Consider the following 12,593-nt stretch of genomic DNA (forward strand, 5'->3'; position numbering starts at 1 on the left):
CTTCCTATATCCCTGGTTGTTGCCGGTGAGGCCGTCACATGACTGGTTTCGGGAACGTAGTCATCCTCGTGCACATGCATTTGTACGCGCATTCTGTACTGTCAGCGCATCTATTTCCTAACACGCCAGTCCTGATGCTGTGATGTGCATTGTACAGCCCAGATTTGCTGTCCTCCAATATCCTTCCTCCTACAGTGGCACACCCCTCTGTGGTTGACATGTATCTCGTGTAGGCCACTCCTCGGTGTAGTACCGCTACGCCGTTTGCTCCATCCTTACGCTGGCGCCGTTTTTGCGATTCACTATTATCTGCCTCATTTGCATGGAATTGACTACTAATACCTGGTTACGGCGCCGGACACCGCCACCACTCCTTGACAACCATTGCGCTGGGGTTGCAGCTTTACATACATACTATGGTGTGTGGTGGCTGTGCAGCTGATTTGTGTTCTAATGCTCTTTTCGGACATTGTCATATTATTTCATTGCTTTACAACTTCTGTGCACATATCCCGGGGTCTGCTGTTCTTTCTACGTACGTGCCATTTATGTCATTTTTTACATTTTGTGCATATTTTCTTTGGACATTCTCGGTGCCTTTCCACATTGGCATATTGCACCTATATGATACCTGACTTTGACAGCCTTCCGTTACTCCTCCGGTATGTTTGGGTAAATGTAAACCGTTTTTGGTTTACATTGCCGTGCCTACGCTTCGCCTCGCCACCGTGGATCGCTATTTGCCCTCATTTGCATGGTGCAATACCGCACACAGTGTGTTTTGCATACCTACGCCGGGGGCGGGGACGGTCCGGCGCACGCCGGTAGTGCACGTGGAATTCATTCATACCTGAATCGCTAAGCAGCCATATTTGGCGTTATAACGCCGACGCTATGCTGGCGCCTGGCGCAAGGTTCATGAATCCCGGGGAATATGTTATATTTATGTAAACTACAAAAACCTCTCCTCACTTATTGTAAGTACCTCTTGTGACAGCTATGGCATAAAACATTATATTTATGTAAACTACAAAACCCTCTCCTCACTTACTGTAAGTACCTCTTGTGACAGCTATGACATAATATGTTATATTTATGTAAACTACAAAACCCTCTCCTCACTTACTGTAAGTACCTCTTGTGACAGCTATGGCACAATACATTATATTTATGTAAACTACAAAAACCTCTCCTCACTTACTGTAAGTACCTCTTGTGACAGCTATTGCATAATACATTATATTTATGTAAACTAAAAAACCCTCTCCTCACTTACTGTAAGTACCTCTTGTGACAGCTATGGCATAATACATTATATTTATGTAAAGTACAAAAACCTCTCCTCACTTACTGTAAGTACCTCTTGTGACAGCTATGACATAATATGTTATATTTATGTAAACTACAAAACCCTCTCCTCACTTATTGTAAGTACCTCATGTGACAGCTACGTCAAAATATGTTATATTTATGTAAACTACAAACACCTCTCCTCACTTACTGTAAGTACCTCTTGTGACAGCTATGACATAATATGTTATATTTATGTCAACTACAAAACCCTCTCCTCACTTATTGTAAGTACCTCGTGTGACAGCTATGGCATAATACATTATATTTATGTAAACTACAAAACCCAATCCTCACTTATTGTAAGTACCACTTGTGACAGCTACAGCATAATACATTATATTTATGTAAACTACAAACACCTCTCCTCACTTACTGTAAGTACCTCTTGGGACAGCTATGACATAATATGTTATATTTATGTAAACTACAAAACCCTCTCCTCACTTATTGTAAGTACCTCTTGTGACACCTATGGCATAATACATTATATTTATGTAAACTACAAAACCCAATCCTCACTTACTGTAAGTACCACTTGTGACAGCTATGGCATAATATGTTATGTTTATGTAAACTACAAAAAACTCTCCTCACTTACTGTAAGTACCTCTTTTGACAGCTATGGCATAATACATTATATTTATGTAAACTACAAAAACCTCTCCTCACTTACTGTAAGTACCTCTTGTGACAGCTATGGCATAATACATTATATTTATGTAAACTACAAAACCCAATCCTCACTTACTGTAAGTACCACTTGTGACAGCTATGGCATAATACATTATATTTATGTAAACTACAAACACCTCTCCTCACGTATTGTAAGTACCTCTTGTGACAGCTATGGCATAATACATTATATTTATGTAAACTACAAAACCCTCTCCCCACTTACTGTAAGTACCTCTTGTGACAGCTACGGCATAATACATTATATTTATGTAAACTACAAAACCCTCTCCCCACTTACTGTAAGTACCTCTTGTGACAGCTATGGCATAATATGTTATATTTATGTAAACTACAAAACCCTCTCCTCACTTATTGTAAGTACCTCTTGTGACAGCTACGGCATAATACATTATATTTATGTAAACTACAAACACCTCTCCTCACTTACTGTAAGTACCTCTTGTGACAGCTATGGCATAATATGTTATATTTATGTAAACTACAAAAAACACTCCTCACTTACTGTAAGTACCTCTTGTGACAGCTATGGCATAATATATTATATTTATGTAAACTACAAAACCCTCTCCTCACTTACTGTAAGTACCTCTTGTGACAGCTATGGCATAATACATTATATTTATGTAAACTACAAAACCCTCTCCATCCTCACTTACTGTAAGTACCTCTTGTGACAGCTATGGCATAATATGTTATATTTAAGTAAACTACACAAACCTCTCCTCACTTACTGTAAGTACCTTTTGTGACAGCTACGGCATAATACATTATATTTATGTAAACTACAAAAACCTCTCCTCACTTACTGTAAGTACCTCTTGTGACTGCTCTGGCATAATATGGTATATTTATGTAAACTACAAAACCCTCTCCTCACTTACTGTAAGTACCTCTTGTGACAGCTATGGCATAATACATTATATTTACGTAAACTACAAAAACCTCTCCTCACTTACTGTGAGTACCTCTTGTGACAGCTATGGCATAATATATTATATTTATGTAAACTACAAAAACCTCTCCTCACTTAATGTAAGTACCTCTTGTGACAGCTGTGGCATAATCCATTATATTTACGTAAACTACAAAACCCTCTCCTCACTTACTGTAAGTACCTCTTGTGACAGCTACGGCATAATACATTATATTTATGTAAACTACAAAACCCTCTCCTCACTTAATGTAAGTACCTCTTGTGACAGCATTGGCATAACATGTTATATTTATGTAAACTACAAAACAATCTCCTCACTTACTGTAAGTACCTCTTGTGACAGCTATGGCATAATACATTATATTTATGTAAACTACAAAACCCTCTCTTCACTTACTGTAAGTAGCTCTTGTGTCAGCTATGGGATAATATGTTATATTTATGTAAACTACAAACACCTCTCCTCACTTACTGTAAGTACCTCTTGTGACAGCTATGGCATAATTCATTATATTTATGTAAACTACAAAAGCCTCTCCCCACTTACTGTAAGTACCTCTTGTGACAGCTACGGCATAATATATTATATTTATGTAAACTACAAAACCCTCTCCCCACTTACTGTAAGTACCTCTTGTGACAGCTATGACATAATATGTTATATTTATGTAAACTACAAAACCCTCTTTTCACTTATTGTAAGTACCTCTTGTGACAGCTACGGCATAATACATTATATTTGTGTAAAGTACAAACACCTCTCCTCACTTACTGTAAGTACCTCTTTTGACAGCTTTGGCATAATATGTTATATTTATGTAAACTACAAAAAACACTCCTCACTTACTGTAAGTACCTCTTGTGACAGCTATGGCATAATACATTATATTTATGTAAACTACAAAACCCTCTCCAACCTCACTTACTGTAAGTACCTCTTGTGACTGCTCTGGCATAATATGGTATATTTATGTAAACTACAAAACCCTCTCCTCACTTACTGTAAGTACCTCTTGTGACAGCTATGGCATAATACATTATATTTATGTAAACTACAAAAACCTCTCCTCACTTACTGTAAGTACCTCTTGTGACAGCTATGGCATAATATATTATATTTATGTAAACTACAAAAACCTCTCCTCACTTACTGTAAGTACCTCTTGTGACAGCTATGGCATAATACATTATATTTATGTAAACTACAAAACCCTCTCCTCACTTACTGTAAGTACCTCTTGTGACAGCTATGGCATAATACATTATATTTATGTAAACTACAAAACCCTCTCCTCACTTACTGTAAGTACCTCTTGTGACAGCTATGGCATAATACATTATATTTATGTAAACTACAAAACCCTCTCCTCACTTACTGTAAGTACCTCTTGTGACAGCTATGGCATAATACATTATATTTATGTAAACTACAAACACCTCTCCTCACTTACTGTAAGTACCTCTTGTGACAGCTATGGCATAATACATTATATTTATGTAAACTACAAAAACCTCTCCTCACTTACTGTAAGTACCTCTTGTGACAGCTATGGCATAATACATTATATTTATGTAAACTACAAAACCTCTCCTCACTTACTGTAAGTACCTCTTGTGACAGCTATGGCATAATACATTATATTTATGTAAACTACAAACACCTCTCCTCACTTACTGTAAGTACCTCTTGTGACAGCTATGGCATAATACATTATATTTATGTAAACTACAAAAACCTCTCCTCACTTACTGTAAGTACCTCTTGTGACAGCTATGGCATAATACATTATATTTATGTAAACTACAAAACCCTCTCCTCACTTACTGTAAGTACCTCTTGTGACAGCTATGGCATAATACATTATATTTATGTAAACTACAAAAACCTCTCCTCACTTACTGTAAGTACCTCTTGTGACAGCTATGGCATAATACATTATATTTATGTAAACTACAAAACCCTCTCCTCACTTACTGTAAGTACCTCTTGTGACAGCTATGGCATAATACATTATATTTATGTAAACTACAAAAACCTCTCCTCACTTACTGTAAGTACCTCTTGTGACAGCTATGGCATAATACATTATATTTATGTAAACTACAAAACCCTCTCCTCACTTACTGTAAGTACCTCTTGTGACAGCTATGGCATAATATGTTATATTTATGTAAACTACAAAACCCTCTCCTCACTTACTGTAAGTACCTCTTGTGACAGCTATGGCATAATACATTATATTTATGTAAACTACAAACACCTCTCCTCACTTACTGTAAGTACCTCTTGTGACAGCTATGGCATAATACATTATATTTATGTAAACTACAAAACCTCTCCTCACTTACTGTAAGTACCTCTTGTGACAGCTATGGCATAATACATTATATTTATGTAAACTACAAAAACCTCTCCTCACTTACTGTAAGTACCTCTTGTGACAGCTATGGCATAATACATTATATTTATGTAAACTACAAAACCCTCTCCTCACTTACTGTAAGTACCTCTTGTGACAGCTATGGCATAATATGTTATATTTATGTAAACTACAAAAACCTCTCCTCACTTACTGTAAGTACCTCTTGTGACAGCTATGGCATAATACATTATATTTATGTAAACTACAAAACCCTCTCCTCACTTACTGTAAGTACCTCTTGTGACAGCTATGGCATAATACATTATATTTATGTAAACTACAAAACCCTCTCCTCACTTACTGTAAGTACCTCTTGTGACAGCTATGGCATAATACATTATATTTATGTAAACTACAAAACCTCTCCTCACTTACTGTAAGTACCTCTTGTGACAGCTATGGCATAATACATTATATTTATGTAAACTACAAAACCCTCTCCTCACTTATTGTAAGTACCTCTTGTGACAGCTATGGCATAATACATTATATTTATGTAAACTACAAACACCTCTCCTCACTTACTGTAAGTACCTCTTGTGACAGCTATGGCATAATATGTTATATTTATGTAAACTACAAAACCCTCTCCTCACTTACTGTAAGTACCTCTTGTGACAGCTATGGCATAATACATTATATTTATGTAAACTACAAAACCCTCTCCTCACTTACTGTAAGTACCTCTTGTGACAGCTATGGCATAATACATTATATTTATGTAAACTACAAAATCCTCTCCTCACTTACTGTAAGTACCTCTTGTGACAGCTATGGCATAATACATTATATTTATGTAAACTACAAAACCCTCTCCTCACTTACTGTAAGTACCTCTTGTGACAGCTATGGCATAATACATTATATTTATGTAAACTACAAAACCCTCTCCTCACTTACTGTAAGTACCTCTTGTGACAGCTATGGCATAATATGTTATATTTATGTAAACTACAAAAACCTCTCCTCACTTACTGTAAGTACCTCTTGTGACAGCTATGGCATAATACATTATATTTATGTAAACTACAAAACCCTCTCCTCACTTACTGTAAGTACCTCTTGTGACAGCTATGGCATAATACATTATATTTATGTAAACTACAAACACCTCTCCTCACTTACTGTAAGTACCTCTTGTGACAGCTATGGCATAATACATTATATTTATGTAAACTAAAAACCCTCTGCTCACTTACTGTAAGTACCACTTGTCACAGCTATGGCATAATACATTATATTTATGTAAACTACAAAACCCTCTCCTCACTTATTGTAAGTACCTCTTGTGACAGCTATGGCATAATACATTATATTTATGTAAACTACAAAACCCTCTCCTCACTTACTGTAAGTACCTCTTGTGACAGCTATGGCATAATACATTATATTTATGTAAACTACAAAACCCTCTCCTCACTTACTGTAAGTACCTCTTGTGACAGCTATGGCATAATACATTATATTTATGTAAACTACGATAACCTCTCCTCACTTACTGTAAGTACCTCTTGTGACAGCTATGGCATAATACATTATATTTATGTAAACTACAAAAACCTCTCCTCACTTACTGTAAGTACCTCTTGTGACAGCTATGGCATAATACATTATATTTATGTAAACTACAAAACCCTCTCCTCACTTATTGTAAGTACCTCTTGTGACAGCTATGGCATAATACATTATATTTATGTAAACTACAAAACCCTCTCCTCACTTACTGTAAGTACCTCTTGTGACAGCTATGGCATAATACATTATATTTATGTAAACTACAAAACCCTCTCCTCACTTACTGTAAGTACCTCTTGTGACAGCTATGGCATAATACATTATATTTATGTAAACTACAAAACCCTCTCCTCACTTACTGTAAGTACCTCTTGTGACAGCTATGGCATAATACATTATATTTATGTAAACTACAAAACCCTCTCCTCACTTACTGTAAGTACCTCTTGTGACAGCTATGGCATAATACATTATATTTATGTAAACTACAAAACCCTCTCCTCACTTACTGTAAGTACCTCTTGTGACAGCTATGGCATAATACATTATATTTATGTAAACTACAAAACCCTCTCCTCACTTACTGTAAGTACCTCTTGTGACAGCTATGGCATAATACATTATATTTATGTAAACGACAAAACCTCTCCTCACTTACTGTAAGTACCTCTTGTGACAGCTATGGCATAATACAGTATATTTATGTAAACTACAAAACACTCTCCTCACTTACTGTAAGTACCTCTTGTGACAGCTATGGCATAATACATTATATTTATGTAAACTACAAAAAACCTCTCCTCACTTACTGTAAGTACCTCTTGTGACAGCTATGGCATAATACATTATATTTATGTAAACTACAAAACCCTCTCCTCACTTACTGTAAGTACCTCTTGTGACAGCTATGGCATAATACATTATATTTATGTAAACTACAAAAACCTCTCCTCACTTACTGTAAGTACCTCTTGTGACAGCTATGGCATAATACATTATATTTATGTAAACTACAAAAACCTCTCCTCACTTACTGTAAGTACCTCTTGTGACAGCTATGGCATAATACATTATATTTATGTAAACTACAAAACCCTCTCCTCACTTACTGTAAGTACCTCTTGTGACAGCTATGGCATAATACATTATATTTATGTAAACTACAAAACCTCTCCTCACTTACTGTAAGTACCTCTTGTGACAGCTATGGCATAATACATTATATTTATGTAAACTACAAAACCCTCTCCTCACTTACTGTAAGTACCTCTTGTGACAGCTATGGCATAATACATTATATTTATGTAAACTACAAAAACCTCTCCTCACTTACTGTAAGTACCTCTTGTGACAGCTATGGCATAATACATTATATTTATGTAAACTACAAAACCTCTCCTCACTTACTGTAAGTACCTCTTGTGACAGCTATGGCATAATACATTATATTTATGTAAACTACAAAAACCTCTCCTCACTTACTGTAAGTACCTCTTGTGACAGCTATGGCATAATACATTATTTTTATGTAAACTACAAAACCCTCTCCTCACTTACTGTAAGTACCTCTTGTGACAGCTATGGCATAATACATTATATTTATGTAAACTACAAAAACCTCTCCTCACTTACTGTAAGTACCTCTTGTGACAGCTATGGCATAATACATTATATTTATGTAAACTACAAAACCCTCTCCTCACTTACTGTAAGTACCTCTTGTGACAGCTATGGCATAATACATTATATTTATGTAAACTACAAAACCCTCTCCTCACTTACTGTAAGTACCTCTTGTGACAGCTATGGCATAATACATTATATTTACGTAAACTACAAAACCCTCTCCTCACTTACTGTAAGTACCTCTTGTGACAGCTATGGCATAATACATTATATTTATGTAAACTACAAAACCCTCTCCTCACTTACTGTAAGTACCTCTTGTGACAGCTATGGCATAATACATTATATTTATGTAAACTACAAAACCTCTCCTCACTTACTGTAAGTACCTCTTGTGACAGCTATGGCATAATACATTATATTTATGTAAACTACAAAACCTCTCCTCACTTACTGTAAGTACCTCTTGTGACAGCTATGGCATAATACATTATATTTATGTAAACTACAAAAACCTCTCCTCACTTACTGTAAGTACCTCTTGTGACAGCTATGGCATAATATGTTATATTTATGTAAACTACAAAACCCTCTCCTCACTTACTGTAAGTACCTCTTGTGACAGCTATGGCATAATACATTATATTTATGTAAACTACAAAAACCTCTCCTCACTTACTGTAAGTACCTCTTGTGACAGCTATGGCATAATATATTATATTTATGTAAACTACAAAACCTCTCCTCACTTACTGTAAGTACCTCTTGTGACAGCTATGGCATAATACATTATATTTATGTAAACTACAAAACCCTCTCCTCACTTACTGTAAGTACCTCTTGTGACAGCTATGGCATAATACATTATATTTATGTAAACTACAAAACCCTCTCCTCACTTACTGTAAGTACCTCTTGTGACAGCTATGGCATAATACATTATATTTATGTAAACTACAAAACCCTCTCCTCACTTACTGTAAGTACATCTTGTGACAGCTATGGCATAATACATTATATTTATGTAAACTACAAAACCCTCTCCTCACTTACTGTAAGTACCTCTTGTGACAGCTATGGCATAATGCATTATATTTATGTAAACTACAAACACCTCTCCTCACTTATTGTAAGTACCTCTTGTGACAGCTATGGCATAATACATTATATTAATGTAAACTACAACACCCTCTCCTCACTTACTGTAAGTACCTCTTGTGACAGCTATGGCATAATACATTATATTTATGTAAACTACAAAACCCTCTCCTCACTTACTGTAAGTACCTCTTGTGACAGCTATGGCATAATACATTATATTTATGTAAACTACAAAACCCTCTCCTCACTTACTGTAAGTACCTCTTGTGACAGCTATGGCATAATACATTATATTTATGTAAACTAAAAAACCCTCTCCTCACTTACTGTAAGTACCTCTTGTGACAGCTATGGCATAATACATTATATTTATGTAAACTACAAAAACCTCTCCTCACTTACTGTAAGTACCTCTTGTGACAGCTATGGCATAATACATTATATTTATGTAAACTACAAAACCTCTCCTCACTTACTGTAAGTACCTCTTGTGACAGCTATGGCATAATACATTATATTTATGTAAACTACAAAACCCTCTCCTCACTTACTGTAAGTACCTCTTGTGACAGCTATGGCATAATACATTATATTTATGTAAACTACAAAAACCTCTCCTCACTTACTGTAAGTACCTCTTGTGACAGCTATGGCATAATACATTATATTTATGTAAACTACAAAACCCAATCCTCACTTACTGTAAGTACCTCTTGTGACAGCTATGGCATAATACATTATATTTATGTAAACTACAAACACCTCTCCTCACGTATTGTAAGTACCTCTTGTGACAGCTATGGCACAATACATTATATTTATGTAAACTACAAACACCTCTACTCACTTACTGTAAGTACCTCTTTTGACAGCTATGGCATAATACATTATATTTATGTAAACTACAAACACCTCTCCTCACTTATTGTAAGTACCTCTTGTGACAGCTATGGCATAATACATTATATTTATGTAAACTACAAAAACCTCTCCTCACTTACTGTAAGTACCTCTTGTGACAGCTATGGCATAAAACATTATATTTATGTAAACTACAAAACCCTCTCCTCACTTACTGTAAGTACCTCTTGTGACAGCTATGACATAATATGTTATATTTATGTAAACTACAAAACCCTCTCCTCACTTACTGTAAGTACCTCTTGTGACAGCTATGGCATAATACATTATATTTATGTAAACTACAAAACCTCTCCTCACTTACTGTAAGTACCTCTTGTGACAGCTATTGCATAATACATTATATTTATGTAAACTAAAAAACCCTCTCCTCACTTACTGTAAGTCCCTCTTGTGACAGCTATGGCATAATACATTATATTTATGTAAAGTACAAAAACCTCTCCTCACTTACTGTAAGTACCTCTTGTGACAGCTATGACATAATATGTTATATTTATGTAAACTACAAACACCTCTCCTCACTTACTGTAAGTACCTCTTGTGACAGCTATGACATAATATGTTATATTTATGTAAACTACAAAACCCTCTCCTCACTTATTGTAAGTACCTCTTGTGACACCTATGGCATAATACATTATATTTATGTAAACTACAAAACCCAATCCTCACTTATTGTAAGTACCACTTGTGACAGCTACAGCATAATACATTATATTTATGTAAACTACAACCACCTCCCCTCACTTACTGTAAGTACCTCTTGGGACACCTATGACATAATATGTTATATTTATGTAAACTAAAAAACCCTCTCCTCACTTATTGTAAGTACCTCTTGTGACACCTATGGCATAATACATTATATTTATGTAAACTACAAAACCCACCCCTCACTTACTGTAAGTACCACTTGTGACAGCTATGGCATAATATGTTATATTTATGTAAACTACAAAAAAACTCTCCGCACTTACTGTAAGTACCTCTTTTGACAGCTATGGCATAATACATTATATTTATGTAAACTACAAAAACCTCTCCTCACTTACTGTAAGTACCTCTTGTGACAGCTATGGCATAATACATTATACGTTATCTATATGTAAACTACAAAAGCCTCTCCTCATTTACTGTAAGTACCTCTTGTGACAGCTATGGCATAATTCATTATATTTATGTAAACTACAAAACCCTCTCCCCACTTACTGTAAGTACCTCTTGTGACAGCTATGGCATAATACATTATATTTATGTAAACTACAAAACCCTCTCCCCACTTACTGTAAGTACCTCTTGTGACAGCTATGACATAATATGTTATATTTATGTAAACTACAAAACCCTCTCCTCACTTATTGTAAGTACCTCTTGTGACAGCTACGGCATAATACATTATATTTATGTAAACTACAAACACCTCTCCTCACTTACTGTAAGTACCTCTTGTGACAGCTATGGCATAATATGTTATATTTATGTAAACTACAAAAAACACTCCTCACTTACTGTAAGTACCTCTTGCGACAGCTGTGTCATAATGCATTATATTTATGTAAACTACAAAACCCTCTCCTCACTTACTGTAAGTACCTCTTGTGACAGCTATGGCATAATACATTATATTTATGTAAACTACAAAACCCTCTCCATCCTCACTTACTGTAAGTACCTCTTGTGACAGCTATGGCATAATATGTTATATTTAAGTAAACTACACAAACCTCTCCTCACTTACTGTAAGTACCTTTTGTGACAGCTACGGCATAATACATTATATTTATGTAAACTACAAAAACCTCTCCTCACTTACTGTAAGTACCTCTTGTGACTGCTCTGGCATAATATGGTATATTTATGTAAACTACAAAACCCTCTCCTCACTTACTGTAAGTACCTCTTGTGACAGCTATGGCATAATACATTATATTTACGTAAACTACAAAAACCTCTCCTCACTTACTGTGAGTACCTCTTGTGACAGCTATGGCATAATATATTATATTTATGTAAACTACAAA

Source organism: Protopterus annectens, chromosome 16.part0 (genome assembly GCF_019279795.1).
Source record: "Protopterus annectens isolate FY-2018-M chromosome 16.part0, PAN1.0, whole genome shotgun sequence".
Classification (NCBI taxonomy): Eukaryota; Metazoa; Chordata; order Ceratodontiformes; family Protopteridae; genus Protopterus; species Protopterus annectens.